This window comes from Dipodomys merriami, unplaced genomic scaffold, assembly GCF_024711535.1.
Source record: "Dipodomys merriami isolate MVZ:Mamm:240054 unplaced genomic scaffold, mDipMer1.0.p SCAF_103, whole genome shotgun sequence".
NCBI classification, from domain to species: Eukaryota; Metazoa; Chordata; class Mammalia; order Rodentia; family Heteromyidae; genus Dipodomys; species Dipodomys merriami.
Window position 1 is genome coordinate 4,150,366 of NW_027202305.1, and position 15,000 is coordinate 4,165,365.

The following is a 15,000-nucleotide window of genomic DNA, read 5'->3' on the forward strand; positions in this document are numbered from 1 at the left end:
TGTCATGACACACATGAAAAAATTTGAGTATCAACAAATACATACTTATGTCATCGTTTCTAAGGTTTGTAAAATATTCCCTTAGTACTCTTTTTGAGAAGTCAGGAACAGCAACTATCTCTCATCTGAACACTTCAAGGACATAGTACAAGGCAGTGTAATTAGGTTGGACAGTCTCATTCTATATGGTGCTTCCAATTTCATTTATCTTAAAGTATGTATACCTGCAATTCTATCTCAGCTATTGTCCCTGGGCATTATGTAATATATCTAAGTGGATGCCCTCTGGATGAAAAGGAGAATAAATTAATTTGAGGGAACCTTTAGAACTGTTCTGTCAGATTACGGTTAGAGGATTCACTAACTTAGCTCTTAGAATTCCACATGCACCCCTGAGTACAGCTGATAAACTCATTATCACAGCACACCAGGCCTCCAGGATTTCACACCCTAAGATCCACCCACCCTATTTCTCCAAGTCTCTTTCTCAAGTGTACACGACACTACTTCCATCTGTAATACTGTGTCATATCAGCAACACTGCCCATGCAGTGTGAGCTGGGCTCCTTGAATTCTTTGAATTGCTAGGCTCAGGCACTTGTTACCACCGCACCACCATCTTAAAAGCACCACAAATTGTATGTGTATATAAAAATATGATAGTGAAACCCATTAAAACTTGTTTAAGGGAGGAGTAATAAACAAGAGTAATGAAAGGGTAAATATGATTTTCAAAGTACTTTCTATGTATGTATGAAAATAATCATAATGCAACCCTTTTGTACAATTAATATAAGCTAATTGTAAAAGAATGGAAATGAATACCACAAATGTTAGAGGACATTTTATTTCATTGCACAGTGATATCAAAGATGTCTAAAACCACAGCTTTCATAGTCAGTAGGGAAGGATAGCCTCAGAACTTCCCAGGTTTTACCCTAAAGATGACACTGTGTACAATGTGACTGCTTTCTGAGGTACACAGCACCTTAGTGAATATGCTGGGCTCCGTGACCTCCTTCCACTGTATGTAAATAGCACACCTGAGATGTTTGACCTACATGTACTAATCCAAGAATTTAGTAATTTTAAGGAGAATTTTGAGAGAGAAAAAATACAGCTTAAATACCTCTTTGTGTGAAATATTCCAAAGCATCCATTTCTTTTTTTTAACAACAAAGACAAAAGCCTAAACACAAACTTTTTGATTTACATATCTCTCATTGCCCAAAAATGTTGTCCAACAACCTACATACCTGCAAAATAAGTTATTTAAGGCATTCTGAAATACAAGATAAAACACTAAGACTCAGTCAGCAATCACAAGTGAAAAGGTTTACATTTGCAGTTTACATATGCTTTACTTCAATAGGCACCAAGCAGAGTTCCCCTGCTGCTCCCCACTGCATACTCCCCATTCCACTCCCAACTCCCTCCCAAACAAATTAGCAGCTCCCCCTACCTTCCTGTTTGGCCCAGATTGGATCTGATAGAATTCCAAAGGGTTATCGTTGCTCTTACTCAAAGCAGGATCAGTTTAGGAACTGATGGTGTTCCTAAACTAAGTGTCTCTACACTGATATTAACAGTCATTTTCAAGCCTGGGAATTTTCCACAGCCACTCTCAGAAGGAGACCAACACTTATCTTTATTCACAGGATAGGAAACTGAGGGGATTTGCTCAGGTTTCAGTAGCCTGACCAGCATGCTAAGTCATACCTTCTGCGTCCCTAATCTGCTGAGCCATGCTGACTTCTATTAAGAAGGGCATATTTCATGTCAATAGTATATAGCACCATATTCAAACCCCAGAAATATAACTTATTAAAATGTATGAAAACCTTTACAGTCAAAGTATTTATGACCACATCAAAATAACTGAACCAAAAACAAAATATCAGTATAGCCTAATGTAATCACGTTCAAAAAAGCAGTGAATATTTATCTTTGCATGGATTGTACATGCATGTTTTCTTTCAGCTGTGATCATAAAGTTTTAGGTCCTCACAGTCCTCACTATCTCTGCTCACCAGAGCAGCAATGAAACCACCATATTAACAAAAAGTGTCATCAGGAACAGAAAACAAACCTCTCATTGCAGCCACCTAGAGTCTGCAAACTTCTCTAATAACCAAGGGTTACCAGATGCTACATCATCATCCACACAGAGAGGCTGTGATCACTCCATTAAAAAATGAGCCACTAGTCTCTTACGCTCAGAGTTAGGGCAATATAGTCCAATGGCAGCTAGTGCTGATGCGACTGCATGGCCTAGAAGTAAATCTTGACTGGGTCCACTACACTGTATGCGGGAGGTCAGTACGAATTTCTCCAAGTCTCCTTTTGCTCATGCACAGGAGGGGTAAGAGAGCCCCTAATACCCAGTGCATAGAACTGCTGAAGAATGGAGACGTTATCAATAAAGATTGCTTAGCACAAGGCATTTAATAAACATTAACTTAACAATCACTACCAGTGAACATAGTGTGATTGATAGGATTGAAGAATTACTTGTAATTTTTGTTAGCTCTGACTAACTTTTGGGTCCCTGGACTATGTTAATTAATGCCTATTATTAATTAGCTAGCACAGTAAAAATGCATAACATTTATAAAGTCATTCCTTCCTAAATGGGAAGATCTGCTCTCACCTTTCTACCCATCTCAATTTTACCTCTTTCAGAACCAACCAAACTCAAAATATGCCTCAAAGACAAATCCTTCTCAGATACCTCATCTTAATGATATTTCCTTGAGCTGAGCTCATGGTATCTACTGCCTGGAATATTTAGTGAGCAATTCATCAACCATATACTGGCATGTCATCTTTTCAATTTTATCTAAAATACCATTATTAAAATCATGCATGGTGATTTAATTTTGACATGTTTATTTTTTGTACCCTCAGACTGGATAGCTCAGGGTAAGAACCATATTGTTTATCTATCACAAACTGGAATTTTGCACATAATTTGTAACGTGCGATGAGCAGGTTTTCTAATCACTTCTAATTGTGCATATCAAGTACATTTCACAGAATATAAAAACAGGATTATTAATAAACTGAAAAGTGAACACTGATAACCACAGGATCCAGAAACTCTGCTTCTGAGCATATACCTGAGGAACTGAAAGCCAGGCTCGGAGCAGCTGTGTGCAAGGCGACAGCCATGTTCACAGCAGCACTCAAGTGTCAGCACTGGGGAAACGGAGAAGGAAAATCTATACACACAATGCAGTATTATTCAACTGTAAAAAGATGTTGATACAAGCTGAAATACCTCTGAACCTTGAAGACACTATGCTAAGTGAATAAAAGCCAGGCACAAAAGAACAAACACTATACAACTGCATCTACAGGAGCTAACTAGTAGTCAAATTCATGGAGAATGTAAAGGAGAAAAAGGACCTTCAGAAGCTGGTGGAGTGGGGTGGGAAATGGTGATTCTATGTTTAAGGGGTACAGAGGTTCCGTTCGGAAAAATGAAGTTCTTGAGTTGTATGGTATAAAACAACGTGTATATACTTAACACTACTAAACTATATACATTAAAATGGCCAATTACACACATATATATATATGTGTGTGTATGCATATATACACATATATAACTAAAAATATATTTTTAAGAAATAAAAGAATGGGGCTGGGGAGGTGGCTCAGTGGTAGAGTGCTTGCCTTGCATGCATGAGGCCCTGGATTTGATTCCTCAGCACCACATAAACAAAAAGAAAAAAGCCAGAAGTGGTGCTGTGGCTCAAGTGGTAGAGCACTAGCCTTGAGCTGAAGAGCTGAGGGATAGCGCCCAGGCCCAGAATTCAGGCCCCACGACTGACAAAAAAAAAAAAAAAAGAAATAAAAAAATGAACACAGGTCAGAGATTTCTAGTTCACCCTCGACACTCTTCTCCAATTACTTAATGTAAACATTTCACTGGCAGATCTGAATACAGATAAACCTATTTAGGAGAGATAATGATTTATGAAGTATAGAATCTTCATTTGTTTCCTAGAGCCCATTAACAATGTTCATGAGGAGGAATGTCTCTAAATGATTGAAGCATTATTTATACTCCTTTTGGAAAGCATACTTGCCTTTACAAATCTCAAGCTTTAGGTTATCAATGGTGTTTGGGGGAAAATATGACCCTCTTATGAGTCACAATAATAAAGGTTTAATAACTTAGACTTTTTCCCAGAGAGTTATAATTCTTTCAATCTGTTTCAAACATTTATGTATAAACTAAATAACAATACCATAAATATAAATATAATAAACATTTTTTTTAAAAGTTCTCCTTACTGGGATAACGGCATCTGTCACTGAAAATTCAAAGATTCATTGTAGGGAATTCCTCTTTTAAAATAAAATCACAATGATATGTGCAAGGGTGGTGAGGAAAGTGTTAAAGCTGTTGGTTTCATAAGAAACCACATCTTTCTCAATATCCACAGAATCAGCCTTGCTTCTCAAATTCCATGTTTGTTAATCCACCGATTTGCTAATATTTATTTGTAACTCTCAAATCAATATGTGAGGGTTTGTTTGTTCTTTTGGGCAGCACTGGCATCTGAACGCAGGGTCTTGCTCTCACTGAGCAGGCTCTCCACACTTGGGCATCTGTGGTCATTTGCACGTATATGCAGAGGAGGGGACATGTGAGTCACCCAATGCACACACTTGCAGTGAGGCAGAACAGGCTCACATTCTGCCTTCTTGCTTCAGTTCTGAGAACATAAACAAGTGCCAGTTTCACATTCAAGTCCATATCATGTGTTTCATAAATGTGCTTTAACTGATGACTTCATTATTGAAAATGGCCCATAAGAGTTATAATTGATCCTAGGACACTGAACACCAATCTGAGGATAAAATGAAACTGAATCCTGACCTCACAACAGTGAAAAAAAATTCAGTTTTGCACAAGTTTGCAAAGGCAAACTTTTCCCCTTAATTAGAAAGCAATTATTTTTCTTAATAAAAGCATGATCTTGATTTACAAAGATAATGCCATTTAAAAATATTTTAAAATCCATAAAGGAAAAGTTGGCCTATAAAATGAAAAGCTTTTGATCATCAAAGAACATTAAAAACATAAAGATGTAAGCCTAAAACTAGATTAAAGATTCCTCCAACACATATAACGTGTATGTAAATACATATATGTAAGTACATATATGTAAAGATGGTCATATTCAATAATATTCAGAACCAAAAACAAAAATCTCGGGAAGATGTATTTTAAATAAGGAAGACTTAACAACCGGACAATGCCAAATGCTGGAGATAATGCCAAAGAATAAGAACTTTTTCATTACTAGAATGTGTATACATTGGCACACACATCTCAGAACACAGTAATACATCACTGGCGAGCCACGGTGAAAAGTCACAGACCTTGTGACTCAGTAACTGCACTTCTCAAGAACACAGAAGTACACTGGGAGACAAGCACAAGAATATGCCCAACAGTGTTGTTTGACACCGTGAAAATCTTGGGGGGGAAAGCCTTTTCATCTAATGACAGACAACTGGATATATTACAACATACTCATAAAATGTTACACAGCATGGGAATTAACGGTTGATATTTCATCATGCCTGCTTCTGCATCAACATGAATCATTAAAAAAAACAATGTTAAGTGGGTAAAATAATCACAAGAATATTCACTATGATTGCAGTTGTGCAAATTTTTAAAAAATAAGGAAAATTAGCCATCTTATTATTCAGGATTACATACCTATGTTTAAAAAAAAATCCTGTAAGGACAAGCCTCATTTTATCATCATTTTATCATGGGTGCACTGGTGGTATAGTGGCAAGCTGCCTTCCATAGTGACGTCATGGGAGAATAGAGGAAAGACATGACCAAGAAGAGGCACACGCAAACCCCCTCTCCAAATCTGTTCCCTTCACTCAATCCCCTCTCAGAAGTTATATTTTATTTTTCTCCTCCTCACATATCCACATAACATCCCCTCAATGATGCATGCAAACCATCAAGTCAGCCCAGTTCTTCTCATTTCCTTTACTTCAAGCCATTATCAACCAAAACAGGGTTGCTGGTAGCCTCATCCTTGGTCTCTCCTGACTGCTGTATAATTAATCATTCTCCCCAACTCATAGGGTGCCATTTATACTCTCAACATCTTCCTTTCCCGCCTAGAATAAAAGCCAACCTCTCCAGCAGTCTCTAAGGCCTCCTTGAATGCCATCTCTGCTGACCTTTCTAATCTTACTCCTGCCATTCTTTTCCTAGCCCACTAGGCCTCAGACTCCCTGGCTTTCAACTTCTCCAACTTTACCTGGCACCTTCAGAGTGACTTCACCTGAGCATGCAAAAGTCTCCAATGTCAAGGCAGATGCCACCTGCTCAAAGAGGCTACCTCTGATCACGCCAGCAAAAATGGCATCTATGTCACCATCACCTAGTGTTTTGCCTTCTTTTGTTCTTTGTACCACTCAGCACATTAGTTTAATGTTCAAGGTCTCCACCAGGACTGAGTCACACTAGGCAAGCAATTTGTCAATATAGTTCAGTGTTCACAGAGCATGGCTAGCACATGTCAATAACCACTGTTGGATGAGCTGAAAGGTGAATTTTTATTTTGAAGTAATATCTTCTGACAGTGAAATAAAATCAAATATGTCAAGAAGTATGGAAGATTGAGAAGAAAGAATACTTTTGGAAGTCACGGGAAAAGCATCATTTTAAAAGGTTTTAAACTATATTTTTGCTACAGTATTTATGAACCATGTTCCTAAGGAGGATTAGTGAATTATTAATAAAAGTTCCACACAGCCACAAGGCCCTGCTTTATGGAACTATGTCTCTCGTTTAAAACTCCTGTTCTTAAAAAGGCACTATGCTTAAGAGCAGGCTTCACTTAGTCCTGAGTGCATTACAATTGCTGAGTAACTTATTTATCTATGCCAGTGTCCTCATTAATTAAAGTTATTAATACCAATTATATATCATTGTTGCAAAAATAGTTTTTTTCAAATGAAAGCATCTAGTACCTGGCATATTTAACGGGTGAATAAATTGTAGATACTATTGTGAGAGGTGAGAGTAGGGAAGTCTAGCAAACACTGAGCTGATAGGAGTCAAAAAGCCAATATCATCTCCCTCTATCAGGGCAGACTAATTATAGACAACATCCCGGAAATGTAGGCCAGGGCCAAGAACTATTCCCAACAATCAGAGTACCAGTCAGTGCAAACAAAGCACTTTGTGAAGACTGACAAGGTGACAATCTTCACCAAGGAGGTCAGTCACACAGAAAGCAGTCTCAGAAAAGAACAGGAGAAATTCTCTAGATGAAAAGGAGACAAAAACTCACCTGCAGGCATAATTAAATGAAAGAAATGAAAAATATAGAGAACAATGTAGTGAGCTACAGTGTGCAAGCGAGGGCTGCACACTGATGGACTGGTAGGGCCACATGGAAAGAAGCAAAAGTCCTTGGTTTGGAAAGTACTGTATGCATTCTATTCATTGGGTAGTAGGGAAACTATACCTGCTATTTTGAGACCAATCCCTTTAAATTAGGCAAAGCACCTGTCATCAAATAATACAGAGGCTCATGATCTGTTTACCTAAAATGGAAAATATTCTACGCCTGAATTCTGAGCAACTTATATATTCATAATAGATGAACTGAGACTTTCCACACAATCCTATTTCATTACTATGATAACCACATGTGGTAGTCGTCATCAAGGCAACAGCAGGTAAAATAGACTCACATTTACTCATCTCATTTAAATCTCACAACACTCATAAATAAAGGTACTCCATTTCACCTGTCACAAGACTGAAGCACAGTGAAGTTATAGTCACTTGGCTAGCAAATGACATAACCAGGATTCAAATCTAGGCTGACTTCAAAGCCCTGAAATCCAATCAACCTCAATTCATTTTTCAATTCATTAATAGCATCTGCTCAAAAATCACTTGTAGTTACGGATGGCAGCTGACGTCTGTGATCCAAGAACAGCCTGACTACATGTTACGGCAAAGTTAAAAATCCAGCTTAATTTCCTCATCCATTAAACCCAAACCATATCAGTATCAGTTTAAAGATACTTTTTTTTTTTTTTGGTTGTTCGTGGGGCTTGAACTCTGGGCTTGGGCACTATCCCTCAGCTCTTCAGCTCAAGGCGAGTGCTCTACCCCTTGAGCTACACCACCACTTCCGGTTTTCTAGTAGTTTACTGGAGATAAGAGTCTCATGGAGTTTCCTGCCCGGGCTGGCTTTGAACAGCATATATATGAAACATTATTCAGAGCAGCAAACTCATTTTATACAATATCCTAACAAATAGCAAATTCACAGAAATTTGAAAGTAAAAATTATGAGGGGGAAAAAAAGGCTGCTGTAAAAGGCTGCTGTAAGTTTGAGGGTCAAGAAAAAGAAATATAAACATTAAAAAAAAAAAAAAGGACAATCACTCAGAATAAGTTCTCCACAAATGTTTGTTGACACATACAGGATTCCTCTTCCACTCATCCAAACCAAATTAATGACAATCTTCCTTCCTGTTCCAAACATCTTGTCTTTCAACATTCTTGATAGTTAAATATTTTAAAGCAAGTATTACTTGCTTGGTTAAAAGGGGTAACTTTTAAAAGGTGGTTGATGCCAACCAACATTACAATCAAGACGCCATCAACAAATAGTTACAAGCAAGGAAGCTATAATGATGTACAACACAGAAGTTTAAAGTAACAATGCTTTCTTAGAGCATCTAACCAACATGGTATCCCCACCAATGACGTTTGGTTCTGATGACCGTGCCTTTGAATTCCATTCTCATCCTTAACAAAAATTAATGAGATGAAACTAGTCTTAAATACTTACCCTATAAATGTACTCACTGAAGTTAGACAGCATCATTTGACACTCTGCCTCCTGTAGTAATAGGCAGGGCAACTACTTTCAAAGGACACAGCAACGCCCATTAATGTTTATTATGAATTAATATTGTTTGGGGAAAGAGTTCATCTATTATATCAAAAGCATCATTTTCACAGGGAATTAATATGTCAACTAATTCAAATCTATATTGAAGTTTATGATCAAGTTTCAAGTATATAAATATATATGTATATATACATACATACACACACATATCAAAGCCATTACCACTTTATCCTTAGACCTCTAGTTAAAAATACAAAGTATGCCATACTACTAGAATAAAAAAGGTTGGGGTGTCTTTAAGACAGAAGCAAATCAGTATTTCCCAACACTGCAAGGGTAAAATAAAACTTTCTTAACTACAATGTAAAGTGACTAAATGAAACTCAGCCTCTCAAATTCCTCAGACACAGCAAAAGATAGAAGAAAGAAAGGCATGTTCCCACAATTTCACCAGCCCAATGACTAGGCAACATAAAATACCAAGAATTCCCCAGTGTGATGGCTCAAACTGTAATCCTAACTGCTTAGAAAAGCTGAGATCTGAGGATCACAATTGGAAGCAAGCCCAGGCTATTTACCATCAAAAAGCCAGAAGTGGAGCTGTGGCTCAAGTGGTACAATGCCAGTCTCAACAAAAAAACAAAATAAAAACAAATAACTAACGTACAGCATCCAGGCCCTGAGTTCAATCCCCAGTATCAGCATACACACACATACAGACATAGACATAGACATACACACACACATACATACATACACACACACACACACACACACACACACACACACACAATAAAGTATCAAGAATTAAGATTAAACAGGGGCCGGGCGCTGGTGGCTCACGCCTGTAATCCTAGCTACTCAGGAGGCTGAGATCTGAGGATCGCGGTTCAAAACCAGCCCGGGCAGGAGAGACCGTGAGACTCCTATCTCCAATAAACCACCAGAAAACTGGAAGTGGCGCTGTAGCTCAAGTGGTAGAGCACTCGCCTTGAGCTTAAGAGCTGAGGGACAGCGCTCAGGCCCAGAGTTCAAGCCCCACGACCGACAAAAAAAAAAAAGATTAAACAGGGGTCAACATGCTTCCTGCTGTAAGCATCAATCCAGCTGACCACCTTATCCTTTCCTGGAAGCCCATGTTCTTAGAATCAATCAATCCTGTTCTCTGGAAGCTAATCCTAGCTACTCAGGAGGCTGAGATCTGAGGATCGCGGTTCAAAGCCAGCCCGGGCAGGAGAGACCGTGAGACTCCTATCTCCAATAAACCACTAGAAAACTGGAAGTGGCGCTGTAGCTCAAGTGGTAGAGCACTCGCCTTGAGCTTAAGAGCTGAGGGACAGCGCTCAGGCCCAGAGTTCAAGCCCCACGACCGACAAAAAAAAAAAAAAAAAAGATTAAACAGGGGTCAACATGCTTCCTGCTGTAAGCATCAATCCAGCTGACCACCTTATCCTTTCCTGGAAGCCCATGTTCTTAGAATCAATCAATCCTGTTCTCTGGAAGCTAACAACAGGACACTAATCAAAGAAATGGCTCTCAGAACAGCGTTTTTCCAACTGCAAGTTGTGACCCACAAAACCAATTTGCTGGACTTCAGTCAGGATCTTTTCTAATGAGAATGCATGAAATTATAATTGAAATTATCAGAAAGTGTCCCATGTAATCAGGGTAAACAGTGCTTTGGGAAACTTGACCTTCATCTTTTAGATTACAAAATAAGAAGTATTCTTACTGTGAAGTATTAAAAAAACAAAAGTCTGAAAGCCACTACCCTAGAGAGCTAGTTCTGAAATCTGAGGATCCAATGGCCAGAGAAACCTTAGACCTTAGACCTGGCTGAAGCTGTCTGCTCAAGGTAGACCTGTGGAAACCCACTGAAGGGTGCTTCAGAGCTCAAGCCAACAAGAAGAGACCAGAGGCAAGCCCAAGCTAAAGCTAGGCAGCAGGCTAGGATGCCTGGCCAGCCTCCCCAAACAGCCCTGGGCAGTGCCTACAAGCCGTTGGGATCTTAGCAACCTTGTTCACAAAGCTCCTTCCTCCAACTCTTCCTGCCACCTCTCCTCAAATGCAATTTGGAGCAGGTCTCAGGAAAAGACACCAGTGAACTTCACACCACCAACTCCCAGCATGTCTTCCTAGGAGAGGACCTAGAACCCCACACGCCCTATCCAACAGAGAAGCTCCACACTGTCCTTCCTCTCCTCCAGATGCCCGATCCGCCTGCCTGCCAGCCCCTCCAGCTCCACCTCTTCCAACTTGGGGGCACAACTGTCCCAAGGAGCAGTCCCATCCTTTGATCACCCCTGGAAGGTGCGGGCCTAGTGCCCCCCCCCATGGCTGTCCCCTGGGGACATGTCTGTCCTTCCTTTTTTTTTTTTTTTTTTTTTTTAATTCACTGGCTCAAAGACAAGTTTCCAATTTCTCAGGCTGCCCCTGAGCAGTCAGTCTCCCATCTTCTACCAGCCCCAGGCCCCCAGGGTACTGGGTGAAGAAGGGAGTGGGGGGTCTCCAGGGACCCAGGCCCCACTCCTCTCTGGACCGGCCCGCCTGTCCCCTACCTAGACTGGCCTGCCTGTCCCCCACCTAGTACAGGCCCGCCTGTCCCCCACCTAGACTGGCCTGCCTGGCCCCCACCTGTGCTGGCCTGCCTGTCCCTCACCTAGTACCGGCCCGCCTGTCCCCCACCTAGTACAGGCCCACCTGTCCCCCACCTAGTACAGGCCCACCTGTCCCCCACCTAGTACCGGCCCGCCTGTCCCCCACCTAGACCAGCCCGCCTGTCCCCCCCTAGTACCGGCCCGCCTGTCCCCCACCTAGACTGGCCTGCCTGTCCCCCACCTAGGCCCCACCTTGTGCGGGCTCCCGACCCGGCCCGAGGCGCTCCCCCTCCGGCCCGGCCAGGCCCGGTCCTCCTCCGCCCCTGGCCGGGCCTCACACCCTGCGGCCGCCCCGCACCCGGTGGCCCGGCCCCGCCTCGAGCCTCGGCCCGGAGCGGTCGTCGGCGCCGGGCCCAGGCTGGCCGGCCGGCTCCCACTCACCCTCGGCCCGGGAGGCGGGGGCCGCCGCGGCGGCTCCTCGGGCGGCGCCTCTCGCCCCCTCCCGGCCGCGTCGCCGCCGCTCGGCCTCCGGCCTCCGGCCCCCTCCAGGCCGGCCCCCGGGCTCCGCTTCACCTCAGCCCCAAACCTGGCGGCCGGAGCCCGGTGTCCTGCATTGACCCGGAAGCAGCTTTCCACGGCCCCACAACAACACGTGACCCCGCCGCACGTGTCACGTCGCTGCGTGGATGGGGAGGGGGCAGCCGAGGAGCGCGGCCCGGCCGCCGCCAAGCCGGGGTTGCCATGGCAACGGGGGGGGCGCCGCAGCTAGCTTCCGGGAAACCGCGGCGGCGGCTGGCCTCGCGCCTCTCCCGCCTCTCCCGCTTCTCCCGCCTCTCCGGCCTCCCCCGCGGCCTGCCCACGGGATGGGGGGGACACGCTCCACTCCCCCGGGTGCAAAGGGCAAACACCCCAGAGGCAAGTTTTAATTTGTTCCAAGCCCCCAAAGGTAGACATCCCACGGGCCTGACACGGAGTTCAGAGTGCAGTCACTGCAGGGGGATGAGCTGAGATTCCCATCCCGCCCCAGGAACACCTCCTCGGCCCATCGAGCCACGTTAGGGCGCCGGCCTGTGAGCTGCGGGTCACGGTGGGGTGAGGGGTGCTGCTGATCCCAAAGAGAACTTTGCCATGTGTGGATGGCGCACACACGCACACACACACGCACACATACACACACGCACACATACACTTCTAGGTAGCGTCAGAGGAGAAAATGGAGGCACGCTGGCCACACCTCAGCACCTCCTAAAGAGAAATCAGTTCCTGGGGTCTTAGGCCTGTCATTTTGTTTTGTCCTAGCCTATAGATGGGGCCTAGAGGAGGTGGGAGAGGAAAGCCAGCTGGGGCTTAATTTATTGCTCAAAGAATAAAGGGGAGAATAACCAAAGCGGTGTGGCCTGGATTGCTCAGGGAAGCGCCTTTGTCCTTCTAACGCCCTAGGAATGGATGGCTTTGCCCAGGAATCATGGACAGGACCACAGCCAAAAGTAGCCTCAGTGTGGGTGAGGACCATAAGAAGCAGAGAGACACATACAGAGGAGGGGGGAAAGAATTAGGGTGCACTAGGATGCCGAGTCGCTGTTCTGTTGATGGACCTGCGAACCTGGGTACCTTTAGGGACACTCAGAAATACTTAAGATGCTTGTGAGCAACTACAGGGGAAGATGGAGCTATCAGCATTGCGGTTAACCAATACTGTGTACAATGAGCATATGTACCTATGTAAGTATTGAATGACAGTGTGATTGCTTGTGTATTTTTTTGTTTCTTTGTGATATCCTTGAGTCGCTTTTCTGTCTGGTTCCCATCTCTCCCTTCAGAGAGCCAACTCCTGAAGATAAGATTTATATCTCCACCCAACTCTTATTGATCTCCCCAAGACAGCCAGAATTCTCTGGAAAACAAAACAAAACATAACAAAACTTGTATCTGATTGTGTTACTACCTGGAGCTTAAAACCCTTTCCAACTATCCCCAGGGCTTTCAGGATAAAGGCAACAGTCATTAATATGCTTCTCTAAGTTTCTTATACTCTGGTCCCTGAAGGCTTTCCAGCCTCATCTCTTGCCTCTGTTTCCTCTTACTCAGTCTGGTAGCCACTGGCTCTACATGGCTATTCAAAGTTAAATCAAAATCAAATCAAGGAAATTTCCTTTGTCACATGAACACCAGTGCTCACGTACCACATATGGCTAATGGCTATCATAGTGAACAAACAGGGCACACACAGAATATTTCCATCATCACAGAAAGTTCTAGGAGGACATACTGCTTTATGTTCTCACATCTCTGGGTATGGTATATTCTATGGGAATATCCCTTCTGACAAGTAATTTGCTTGAAATATTCTTCTCGCACCACCTTGACATAAAAATCCATGCCTCCTTGCTTTTTTTCTTGTCTCACTGACCAGCAAGTAATCCTTCATGGAGGCAGGGGTTAAGTCTGTGGTGTTAGCCTATTATTTCTCAAGGCCTATAACAAGTGTAGACTGAACCAAGGTGAAAGGAAGGAACTGAAGGACACATTTCTAGTCATTTCATGAGGAATGGAAGGAGCATTAGAGCAGATTGATGCAAACCTGTCATCCTAGCATTGGGAGACTGAGGAAGGAGGATCTTAAGTTCAAGGCCAGCCTGTACTACATAGCAAGTTCAGGGTCAGCAGGGGCTATAGAGTGAAGTTGTGTCTAGGCCCAAATAAATAAGAACAAAAGCTGGAAGAATGAGGGCTTCTGTAGTCAGTTCTGGTGAATTCCCTGTCATTGGAACAGATCACACAGAGGCAGAATCTATTAGAACAATGTGTAAATGAATCCTGGATCCATTGGACAGGCGGACCGTCAGTTCTGATTCTCAATCCAAATGATTTTCTTTCTTTTCGTTCTTTTTTGTGATACTGAGGATTGGAATGGGAGCCTCATGCTATTATGTACGCTCTCTTCTATTGAACCATATGCACAGAAAGTCCTTTGACTTTTAGTTTGTTTTTGAGAAACTATCTCATACCAACTTTGCTTCAGCTAACTGGCCTCAAACTGTGATCCTCCTACTCCCTCTTCCTGAATGGTTGAGATTATTACCATGCACCACCCGCTTCCACCCATTCTTTAACTTAGGGTTCACTGTGTCCTAAGGGTAAGCCATACCCACTTTCTTGAGTTTTTATTGTGTCAGATACTGCTTGAGATCTTTTACATCAGTTATTTCTCTTAATCCTCTCAATGATCTCACAAAGTACCTTCGATTTATCAGATTTCTCAAGTGAGACTCGGGTTAAATAATACATTCAGCAACACACAGCTAGTAAATGGCAGAGGCTGAATTCACATTCAGGTCAATCTGGCACTAGAATCTTAGCTCCTCATAGCACAGCAACAATAATTCTGTTGTGAATTTCAGCCAGATATTTGCATGTCCTTTTAATTCAGGAAATATTTATCTTATAGTGATTATGCACCTTTATTTAGATGG

At 42.7% G+C, this 15,000-nt stretch overlaps 1 protein-coding gene across 3 annotated transcripts in view; it reads right to left on the reverse strand.

The window, feature by feature from the left end:
- LOC138810316 (tubulin-specific chaperone cofactor E-like protein) overlaps positions 1–12,177 on the reverse strand; it is a 51,665-nt gene extending 39,488 nt beyond the window's left edge. Inside the window, exon 1 of one of the 3 annotated variants that reach the window (XM_069997400.1) lies at positions 11,969–12,177. The gene's annotated coding sequence lies outside the window, so the exon portion shown is untranslated. Of the gene's footprint in view, positions 1–1,462; positions 1,602–11,779; positions 11,929–11,968 lie in introns of those variants that run through there. The other 2 variants (XM_069997402.1, XM_069997401.1) reach the window with 2 other exon arrangements.
- Between the last annotated feature and the right edge of the window lie 2,823 nt (positions 12,178–15,000).